The 10,826-nt window shown below is 38.2% G+C and overlaps 1 long non-coding RNA gene across 1 annotated transcript in view; it reads left to right on the forward strand.

The window, feature by feature from the left end:
* Positions 1-3,441: 3,441 nt before the first annotated feature.
* LOC104872440 overlaps positions 3,442-10,826 on the forward strand; it is a 17,108-nt gene continuing 9,723 nt past the window's right edge. Inside the window, exon 1 of the long non-coding RNA XR_783178.2 lies at positions 3,442-3,519. This is a non-coding gene — a long non-coding RNA (uncharacterized LOC104872440). The remainder of the gene's footprint in view (positions 3,520-10,826) is intronic.

Here is a 10,826-nt window from a genome sequence, read left to right on the forward strand (position 1 = left end):
TTTCAAAGTCTGCCTATTTTACTGTACCACCAATTAAGTGTGAGAGTACCGCTCTCACCATGCTAAGACTGGTATTCTTAATTTTCTCCAAGCTGGACAGAAGAAAAAATGATACTCGATTCTGTCTTAAGTTGTTGTTGCTCTGATTAAAGCTGTAAACACTTTAAATGATTCTTTAGTGGTCTGATACAAACACCGTCACATACAGTGTACAATGAAACCCTCCTAAGCTAACTGGCTAAACAGGAAGTCACACAGCAAAATGTTCCAGTATTCCCCTCTGACTCCAGAGTAAAGACGCAGGGACAGGTTCTTCTCTAGACAAGCTCTCACTGAAGCATTTATTATTTGCTTTGTGTCTGGCTACTTTCTTTCTATATAATTATTTGGCTCACTATCCATTCTTAAATCAATCTTTATTTTGTTAAACAGAGTTGAGGCAAGTCTGCTCCACGTTGGATCTTAATTGCTGTCACTGCAGTTCTTATTTTTCAATTATTCTGATATTGGTCTGAGTTTCTCATTGATAATTTAAAAGGTAATTAAGCTAGTCTACTATACTAGGCACAATCTATGATGCCTAAGGTTTTACAAATTAGTCTGTTTATACACAAAATAACATCTGGCTGGCACCAATTTATCAATCTGCAGTGGTTCTTCAAGTGATCAATGATCACCTTTAATACAATTGGCATCAAGCTGCTCAAAATAATAACACAACCAGAGATTAATTTGTACTTTCTTAGTGATGGTCAAAATACAGTACAACTTTGTGTCTTTCATCAATATCTCTTTAATGTGGTCACCTACAAGTTTAGTTCATCCATTATGTGAACCTGTGTGCTTATTTTGATTAAGATCATGTTGCCAAGACTCACTTAATGGTAAAGTAGTAAATGGCAGGTAGAGAAGAATTATTTTAGAACTAGAGTTTTCAAACACTTCAGTGAGTTTCTGCTTCTATTATATTGTGAGCATGGCCAGTAATTGAACTTCAGAATAGATAGGAAGAAAATGATGACATTGACATTGAACACTTGTAAACTTCCAATACTCAATAGTGAAAATATTTAGTGGAGAGGGAATATGTATCATGGACTTGATATCTGAATTAAGGTTTGAATGTCAAGGAAAAGAAAATCCAGGTTAGAATTTTGGAAAGATTATTCCAGGAAGAGGGGGCAGCAAGGGAAAAAGTGAGTAAGTCAGGACGAGACATAGAAGCAGGCAGAGGAGCCACGGGCAGGGGTGGGGCAAGAGATGATTGAACCTGTGTTACAGGGGAAACAGCGGAGACTGAAAGGCCAGGAGAGAGTCCAGACGAGGATCAGAGGTGACAGTGACTGCACTTGATCTAGTGAGGGAAAGCACACACTTTAGATGACTCCTGAAATTTTGACTTCAGCAACATCTGATCCGGTGGACAGTGCACCATTTGCAGACATGGGGAATATTAGCCAAGGGGCGGATATGTCCCTGATTTTGAACTTAGAAAAGTGGATCAGAACCTGATATCAAGCGAACATTAATAGTTAAGACCTGCTCTTCATGAGAAGGTCTGGGCTAGAGTTATAAAAGTTTGGAATGATCATTTGAAAGCTGCAGTAAGAGGTGAAATTAAAATGTAAAATTCAGTCGAAGGAGACACTAAAAAGAAATGGAAGTTTATGTTAACTCCGAAGCCATTGCAGGGGTTAAGAGTTCCATTTTAGTAGAAAAAATGAAGGAAAAGAGCAGGTTGAAAATGTGAAAAGAAGTGGCCAAGCAAAAAATAAGCAGAAAAACTTTGAACTGAATACAAGAACAACCATACTGCAGTGTGAGAAAGTGAACATAGCTATTTAATGAGATTTGCACTGGAAAACACCCATTTGGTTTAGCAATTGAGAGATTGATATGATACTGCTAAGAACAACTTTCACAGATCCATGAGAGTAAAATTTTAATTCGAGATTTGAAAAATTGTTGGGAGCTAAACCTGTAGAAGAGTTTGGAGAAAATGCTCCCCAAAATTCAAGAAATGAAGATGAAAACTAGCAGGGTAGCTACAAAGGATGTACAAAGGAAGCTACAAAGGAAGCAAAGAATCTATATTTGAACAGGGGATTCTGGAGTGGACTTTGTATGTGTAGCCACGATCGAATAAAAAGTGTGATACCAGAGAGGAGAGAAACAAGGTTACAGTCTTCTGCAATGGTGACACAGGGTGGGATACAAAGAGCATATGAAAATGTTGCCCTTGCAAGAGCATTTCTTCTTAGAAGGAAGAGGAAGGAGAAGGTGTGAGCACATTCTGGTTAGGTTTGCAGGTTTACTCATGAGACTCTGTGATTTATATCCTTCAATATTCCCGTGGGAGGTGACATGAGCTCATTAAGTGCCAAAAGGGTTAAGGAGGGCAGGAGATTTGAAAGAAACGAAGAGGTGTGAGCTCTTTTTCTCCTGGAATATGAAAGTACTATGACTTCTTAAAACAGTACAGGAAATTCTGAGAACCCATTTAACAGTCACGATCATGAATTTTTAGCGATCCACAACAGGTGAGTTTTAAGTTGTTTGTTTTTTCTTATAGGCTGTCACTGCACAGATACAGATATAAAGAAAGTAAAAGTTTAGGTCTTGGCTAATGGATTTTCCAGGGGTAAAAAGGAAGTATGAAAGGTTTCCATGTTGATGCAAAAGAGTGATAATATTAATACATCTTTCAAATGAAGCTGGGCTAAGAGGGAGGAAGGTTGGGAATAAATGGTGAGGTTAATGGATCTATGGCCTTAAAGAGGCTGAGGTAATGTTTCTATGGGACTCTGAAAAAATGAGCAGTAGCAATGAGCATGTTTGTGTTTTGAGGTGAGACTGTTTCGGGTGATAGCTAGATGCAGAGTGTAACCGTGAGGGAGGAAGCTGACCGCGTTGCTTTAAGCCATGGCTTACAGCAGTGAACAAAATACACAATACCCTCAATTCAATGGATTTTATATTCTGGTGGACAGGGAGATGAGAAACACTATAATAAAGTATCTGGCATGACACATAGCAGGGAATAAGGCCTGACCAAGTCCTTAGTCATGATAAGGAGTTTGCATTTTTCCCATTTTATGGTAAGATATGACCAGAGGATTTGAAAGCGTGCGTGCGTGCGTGTGTGTGTGTGTGTGTGTGTGTGTGTGTGTGTGTGTGTGTGTGTGTGTGTGTGTGTGTGTGTGTGTGTGTGTGTAACATAGTCAGATCTATATTTATCAGTGGGTTATTAGAGCTACTGTCTGAAGAATAGATCTTTTTTAGGCAAGGCAAGACGTCTGCAAAGAATTTTCTGCTGTGGTCCAGGTCAAAGATAAATGCTCTTACTTTCTATGATGGCGATCGCAGTGGAGGTGAGAAACAAGGAGTTCCATCCAAAACTTCTGGAACATAGAATGTAGGAAAGCTCAGGTTCTTGCGTAGCAGTGTTTGAGAGGTGGCTTGATGTCTGACCAGCTGTTCAGCACCAAGAGACACCTGCGTGCTCAACAGTCAGGGCTGGTGAGTCTCTTCGTATGTCCCGTGACACTTACTCATCACTGTAGCTCTATAAAGGAGGTCATCGTGCATTCACTGTGGACGAGTGTTTGTGGGAAGAACTAAAACAAGACACACTGCATTTACACACTCCAAGGGAATGCTGCACTCATCTTCTCTAATTTATCTTTATTTGATTTAATATTATCTTGGAGTTGAATTCTCTCTGGATTGGGAAATTCACAACAGAATATACACATATTTCATTCAATCTCAGAACGTTATATATGGCTTCATTCCATGAGAAGTTGAAGAGGTAAATTTGAGTTCACATAAAACCTCACCAAATATTTTCTACTCAGAGAAAGATACTGGTTTTTTCTCACAGTTCTGTGTTTTTGTGCCTACATTTGTTGATCCTGGCTCTAGACTGCAGAACCTATCAAAGACAGGATAGCAGTAATTGGGGAAAGTAATCTTCATTTGAAATTACTTTCACTTTTGGGCCATTCTTTTGTATTTATCGCATAACATTTTGGCACAAAGCAGTGACTGCCATTGGCTTTCAGCCTTGTTTCCCCAAATTACCAGCCTATTTTCTGGCTGAGCTAAAGAATAATTAAAAGCACCCTGAGATATTACCCCAAAATGGTGTTGATGTGAGTCAAGGGCTAAATAAAGGTGCTGAGAAGTCAGGGTACTGGAAAGTTGAGTGTTCTTGTAAATGTTAAAGTTACTTAAAATTCTGTCACGGGAGGTACAATGAAGAGATTGTCACCAAAGTACTTAAAATATCAATAATAGAAGAGAAGAATGACAAGGAGGTCAGTAAAAGCCAATGATGAAGAGGGAGCAAAGTGTAAAATGCTAATGGCATGGCTCTCAGAGTAGCGGGCTTCCATAAGAGTAAGGGGAGGAGGTAACATGTAGGTGTGAGCTTTTAAGAATGTGTGAAAACAAGTATCTTCTATTTGATGGCTTGTGTTCTCAGGGGACAGCCAGCATTCAGTTAGGGCCGGTGGGAGGAGGGGATTTTTGCAGAAAAGACTAAGGATGAAGAATTAGCTAATCACAGAGTAAGGTGTGCAAGATGCATCCTTTTGATCCTCATTTCCAAGATGAGGCAAACTGAGGCTCCAGAAAAATCATTTCCCAGAGTCACAGCACTTTGGGGTAGCAGCAGAATTGGGTTCCTTACACAATTCTAAAAACCTCATGCTTTTTACAGGAGTGCAGTGCTCTATGTAATGTTAGACCAATGCTATTATTTAACCAGCATTAATCAGCAAAGCACTGCCACAAAGACACTGAACAATGTAATACAGACACAGACTCAAAGCCTCAGTTATGAAAGGTGTCAGTGTGCTGAAGACAAACTGACCATCTCCTGAAGAAATTTGTTCAAGTATTGGTCAGGGGAAACTTTGGACTTTGATAATCTTTAGAACCAACTTTGAACAGGCCCCAGAAAAAATCAGGGAAAAATAGATTTGGTTCTGGAATGCTTGACCACTCCACAAAGTTGTTAAGTGCCATCTACACATTCAGGTGTAAAAGACATTATGTAAATCCATGAAAAACAGTTTTATGTTATCAGCATCTTTTCTGCATCAATTTTGATTTCTCAATTTTGCTTTCCTTGCTCAATGATACAATTATTTGAATGTTAATGTTCATCTGAGTATAGACTCTAGATTTAACCTTTTTTAAAATTCAAACTTTAGTCAAAAGGTGGTTCATAGAGTGGGCAGGGTTACCTTAGCAACCACCACATACAACAGTAAGTAGAAATCCTTATGAACTTTGGGGCAAAGGCTTCCTATGGTTCAGAATATAAGTTATTTTTCAAAACACAACTTTGACCTTGTTCTCTAACTATTATAAGAAAAGAATTTTTTAATATGGAAGTTCCCTTTTAAAATAATCTTTTCCCAAACAGCAGAGCAGAGAAAGCTTCACAAGAAAGAAATATCTGCATGCCAGGATAATGATAAGGCCCCGATTTCCCCAAACAGTAGATGCACCCAGAAGCTCGAGCAGTGGACTAAGTGGAGATTCCCTGCTCAGGGTGAAGGTAGACATTTCCTCATGAAGCAAACAGCCCAATGTTTCTTCCACCCCAGCAGGTGGAAGACGTCTACTTTCTGGAGCCATTGAGTTCAAAATGCTTGGAAGATGGGGGTGAGGTTGAAGAAAAACACTGAGATTAAGCAAAACTCTGTATATGAATCACGAGACTCCCATTCTTCCCTCATCCCTGCTGCAAGAACAGAGATCTTCAAGAATATGCCCCTCCAGTCGCCAAAGCAAGAAAATGGGAGATTATTTTTCACACGAATGGCTCTAGAAGAGAGACACGTCTTACCTTTGAGATGTTCTGACATTTGGGTCTATTTAGGAAAGAAGTGCTTCTGCTAACTCACTTTACAATGCTGTCAATGAATTGAAAGATCCTAGACCTGCACCTGAACCTCACGTAGGGCCTTTAGTGTCTTCTTCAATGGATATTTAAAGGCAAAGACAATAAAATATGTCAAAACCCTCTAAAATCAAGGGCAATGCCCAAATAAAGAGGAGGAAATGACCTGGAACAGGAATAAAATTCAATATATCCCAAACTAGCAAGCTTTATGAAAACCAATATTAAAAATGAATTGATAAGAACAGACAGCACATTTATGAAATGAATATCAGATATGATTTAAAATACTGAACTTAAAATAGCCAATTAAAATATTAATAAAAAGCATTAGAAATTTTTCAAAGTAATTTTCCTGAAATTAGGACAAAAATACAAAGAAAGGGATGTGTTATGGTTTAAATTATGTCCCTCAAAAATTTTGTGTTGTAAACTTCCCCCCTGGATCCATATTTGATAGTATTTGGAGGTGGACATGTGGGAGGTAATTAGGTTTAAGTGAGGTCATAAGGATGGGCCCTCCAGAATGGATTCGTGGCTTTATAAGAAGAAAGATGTAGGCTGATATTCTTGTTTCCTTACCATGCAATGCCTCTCACCATGCTGTGCTACAACAAGAAGGCCTTCAGCAGGTGTGGCTGCCCAACCCTGGACTTTCTGGTCTCCAGCACTGTCAGAAATAAAACTTTATTCTTCCTCATAAGCTTTCAGGCCCAGGTTTTCTGTCATAGAAAGAGAAAATGTAATGACACAGAATAACAAAATGAGGGCTGGGAATTTAGCTCAGTGGTTCTGCTGCCTGACTTGCAAGTACAAGGTCCTGAGTTCGATTCCCGGTACCAAAAGAAAAAAAAAAAGCAAAAAGGAAAAGATAAAAATAAATTATTCATTTTCTCAGAAGGCCCACTGGCATTATAATAGCAGTTCCATAAAGAGAGAATAAAAAGAATAACAATAATAATTCATTTTCGATAAATTAATAAAATAAACCATGTCATAATTGATGGAGGAAAGTTTTCAAATTTTCAAATGTCTAATTTTCTGAGATCAGTGAGTAAAACACTCATCAAATTACAGCATCTAAAGATTTAGAAGAAAAGGGGGAAAGGAGCAGATTTAAAATTCTTCCTGAAATAAAAGAAATAATTCAATTAAATAAATGGTTATAAGAATGACCAATAGTAACCTATTGTGGATAAATCTTAAAAGAATTTTCAAGGATTCAAATCAGGATCAGTTTCTAGTCCTAATCCAGATTTGGATCTTCTCTGTGTTCATTTTTATCAATTGTAACATGCAGATGATAATATTACCTTTTTCACAGTGCTGTTGAGACAATTAAATGCAACAAAACCACAGTTAAAATTAAATGAGACAATGTAGTGTTAACACTCAATTAACATTAGCTATTTTATATGATAATATGATTACTTTCTAACAAACGCTTCTGACCAGAAAGAGTTGTCTAGGGAACTGAAGGTGTGAAATATCATTATTTAAATTACTAAATGAGAAAGGACCTCTTACTAAGTGTGGAATAATAGAGGAGGACTGAAATATTTAATTTAGATATTTGAATACATGCAAATGAAAGCTACGCCATAATAATTAAAATGTATAAATAAAGGAAAATGGAAAATTAAAATATAATTGCAATAATCATGTAGCACAAGGTTATAACATTAATTTATAAAGACCAATTTTAGTTTATAGAAAAATCTTTTCAGTAATAGAAAATGGTCAAAGCATCTGAGCACACAAATCATATGAAAAATTCAAATAAGCAAAAGCCAATAAGTATGTGATACCAAATATTTAACTGAAATTGTAATGAAAGATATACAGATTTTTTAAAAAACGGATTGATATTTTTGGTCTGGGAATAACAAAAAATTAAAATTCAACCTCCTGATCATATATTTATTCAACTTTGTTCTATTATTTGTTTAAGATGTAGTTTTTGTTTAATATGTACCTTACCAGGTAAGATCAAGTCTTTTGTAGGGAGGCCTTGACTATCTTGCTCAAAGCAATCATCGCAGAGAACTTAAATTGGGGTCAACCTGCCCAACTCAGCTTCAGCTCCCACAATATCACTGTTACGGTTCAGAAAATGATACCTCAAAACCAACTGCTTTGAAATTCCAACTGAAAACCCCTGGGGATCCCAGATGCAGGAAGGGCTTTCCATGAAGTTTTCTTATTCACCTAAAGGGACACAATTGGCTTCAATCCTCTTACTGAAATATCATTAAACAAGGAAGATTAAGTTCATATCACAAAGAGGCTAAAAGTCAGACACCATGCCTAGAGCCCACAGGAACTTCGTCCCAAGCTATTGTTCAGTAAATCCACTTGTTTCCCCTAAAAATCACTTATTACCTCTCTGAAATTACCTACATCCCGCCTTCCTCTCCCCTTTGAAGAGAGTATTGGACCTCAACCATCTGGCCCTTCTGAGTTTTTGTTTTGCTTAGCTCCCCCATACATGTTCACTTTAATATTAGCATGCCTTTCCTCCTGTTAACTTATTACAAGTTTATTTCATCAGACAGAAAGATCAAACCTTCCAAGGATACATTTCAACTCTCCTGTGCTGTCTCAAGGGTCAAGAGGCCCATCTGCCCTTGTTGCCTCCCCAAGAGAGACTGAGCAGCCAAACAGAGCTGGAGTACTGAGACCATAGCTCAGGGCAGACCAGGGGAAGGTGATGGTGCTGAGTCAGGGGTTGCTGTGCTGAGCCCACAGCCCACCTGGTCAGGGAGGGGCAGTGTGGCCACCTGCTAGATGCTCTGCAGCAGGTTGATAGCTGTCTGGAGGCCCTAGGCTGCCAACCACTGCAAATAAGACTGGACACGGATATATCAGGTGCTCGGTATTTGCTGACTTATTAAACCATATGTACAAATGTGGTTCTAAAGCATTTCAGAGATGCCCAAGTATATATCGAGGGACTTGGGAATTTATAACTTTTTCCCCCATTAAGTTTATTGTTACATTTAAAACAAACAAAACAGTTACATTTATCACTGGGATCTTGTACCTTTACATTTTATGTCTTAGTTCTTATTTCTTCCCCATACTCCTGCCTTCCCTTCATCCTTTGACACAGCAATTATTCCTGTTTGGATTTATGCTAAGAAAAGTCATCACATATGTACTCATATGTTTTCACTTTAAATTTTTAATAATAATGAAAACATAGGGATCACTTAAATGCCTAATAGTAATGTAAAGGTTAAATAGTTATATTAGTATGGAATATTACATACCCATCAAAAGCAACAATTTAAATAAGTATTGAATGATACGAGAAAGTATAAATAACATGTTCAGTAACATTTGCCAAATATGAAATTATATGGTATGAGACAAATGTTTTAAACCACATACGGTTAGTAAGGAATGGCACTAAATTTGTTACTAGTAATTATGTTAGAATTATGACAGATTTAATGTCTGTATTTTATGAAACATAATTAATCACTGTTCTCTATAATTAGAGAGATAATAATCCTAATTAAATATAGGAGACAGAAAAAAAAGATATAAACATGATGTATTGGTCTGTTTTCCATTGCTATACCAAAATGTCTTGAAGGTTGGAACTTTAAAAAGAAAAGAGAGTTATTTAGCTTTCAGGTTTGGAGGCTGAAAGTTAAGAACAAGTGGTCTCATTAATTTGTCCTCCGGTGAGGGGCTCATGGCAGATTGCATTTCAATAACAGGAACACACATTCAAGGAACTAGTCATTCTTTTAGAGGAATACAACTGGAGGTGCCTAACAGCTGCTGACAGGCAACCTAGCACTCCTTTGTGAAAAATTGTGTCTATGGTATTTTTTAAATGTTAAAACCAAAAGCAATGGCCTCATAGGAGGTAATCATATATGGAGTAAAGAATAGGCCATGGTTTGGATACAGAATGAGCATGTTCCTTAGGTGTTTGCTTGTGGGAATCTTGGTTCCTGATCTGGCAGCATTAAAAAGGAGAGGAACCTTTAACAGGTGGAGCTTAAGCTACCCAGACACCATCAGTAAGGGCATGCAGGCCCCAAACAGAGGTATGCCTTGACACCAGTGCCTGGGTGCACAGGCCCCAGCCAGAATCCAGCCCAGACACCAGTTCAGTGCAGGGATCCAGAAGGCCATCATTCTGAGCCCAGGAATCAGTGCAGTGGTGAGCAGTAGAGAGACGGCCTCTCTCAGGCTTGTTGAGAATTGAAGAGCACTGGGAGAATGAAGAGTCACCTCAATAAAGGTGCTACAGACTGCAGTGGGTGGTGAGTCATTGGATCAACACCTCCTACCAGAACCAGACTTGTTGGGTGGAGGAGGGAGGCTTGAACCTGCAGTAGAACTATGCAGGTCAACCGTGAAAGACATCAGGGAGCTCAATTTAAGCCTCATAGTCAGGAACAGCCTGACATCAGTGGACTACAGTTGGCTGCTGAGATCAGTCAGTACAGATCTATGTGCTACCCATGTTGTCTGTTGGGGACAACAGAGACACGCCTTGAAGGGGACTTTTTTTTCTTCTTTTCTTTTCTCCCTCATTTCTCACTTTTCTTTTTCCTGTTTTTGTCCTGTTTTTATCAATTGTTCTTAATTTTATAGGAGTGAGGATATAGTTTCTGGTTTTACTATTGCTGTCAGTTTGTTCTGTTCTTGTTTTTGTTTCTTCCTTCTCTTTTCTCCATTTCTCTTCACCAGTTTCCCGAAGTTTGCATAATCTTCCTGTGTCCTTTAACTTTACTTCTAAGTTTTAACTTTTCTTCTATTTCTCTATCCCCCAACTCCTTCTAAATCTCCTCAGAGGCAAATTTGCTATATTGAAGGGCTTATTTACTGCAAATATATTTCTGGTTAGGGCTAGGGATTTAGCTCAGTGGTTCTGCTGCCTGCCTCACAA

This window comes from Fukomys damarensis, unplaced genomic scaffold (assembly GCF_012274545.1).
Source record: "Fukomys damarensis isolate Sample0158 unplaced genomic scaffold, DMR_v1.0_HiC HiC_scaffold_30, whole genome shotgun sequence".
NCBI classification, from domain to species: Eukaryota; Metazoa; Chordata; class Mammalia; order Rodentia; family Bathyergidae; genus Fukomys; species Fukomys damarensis.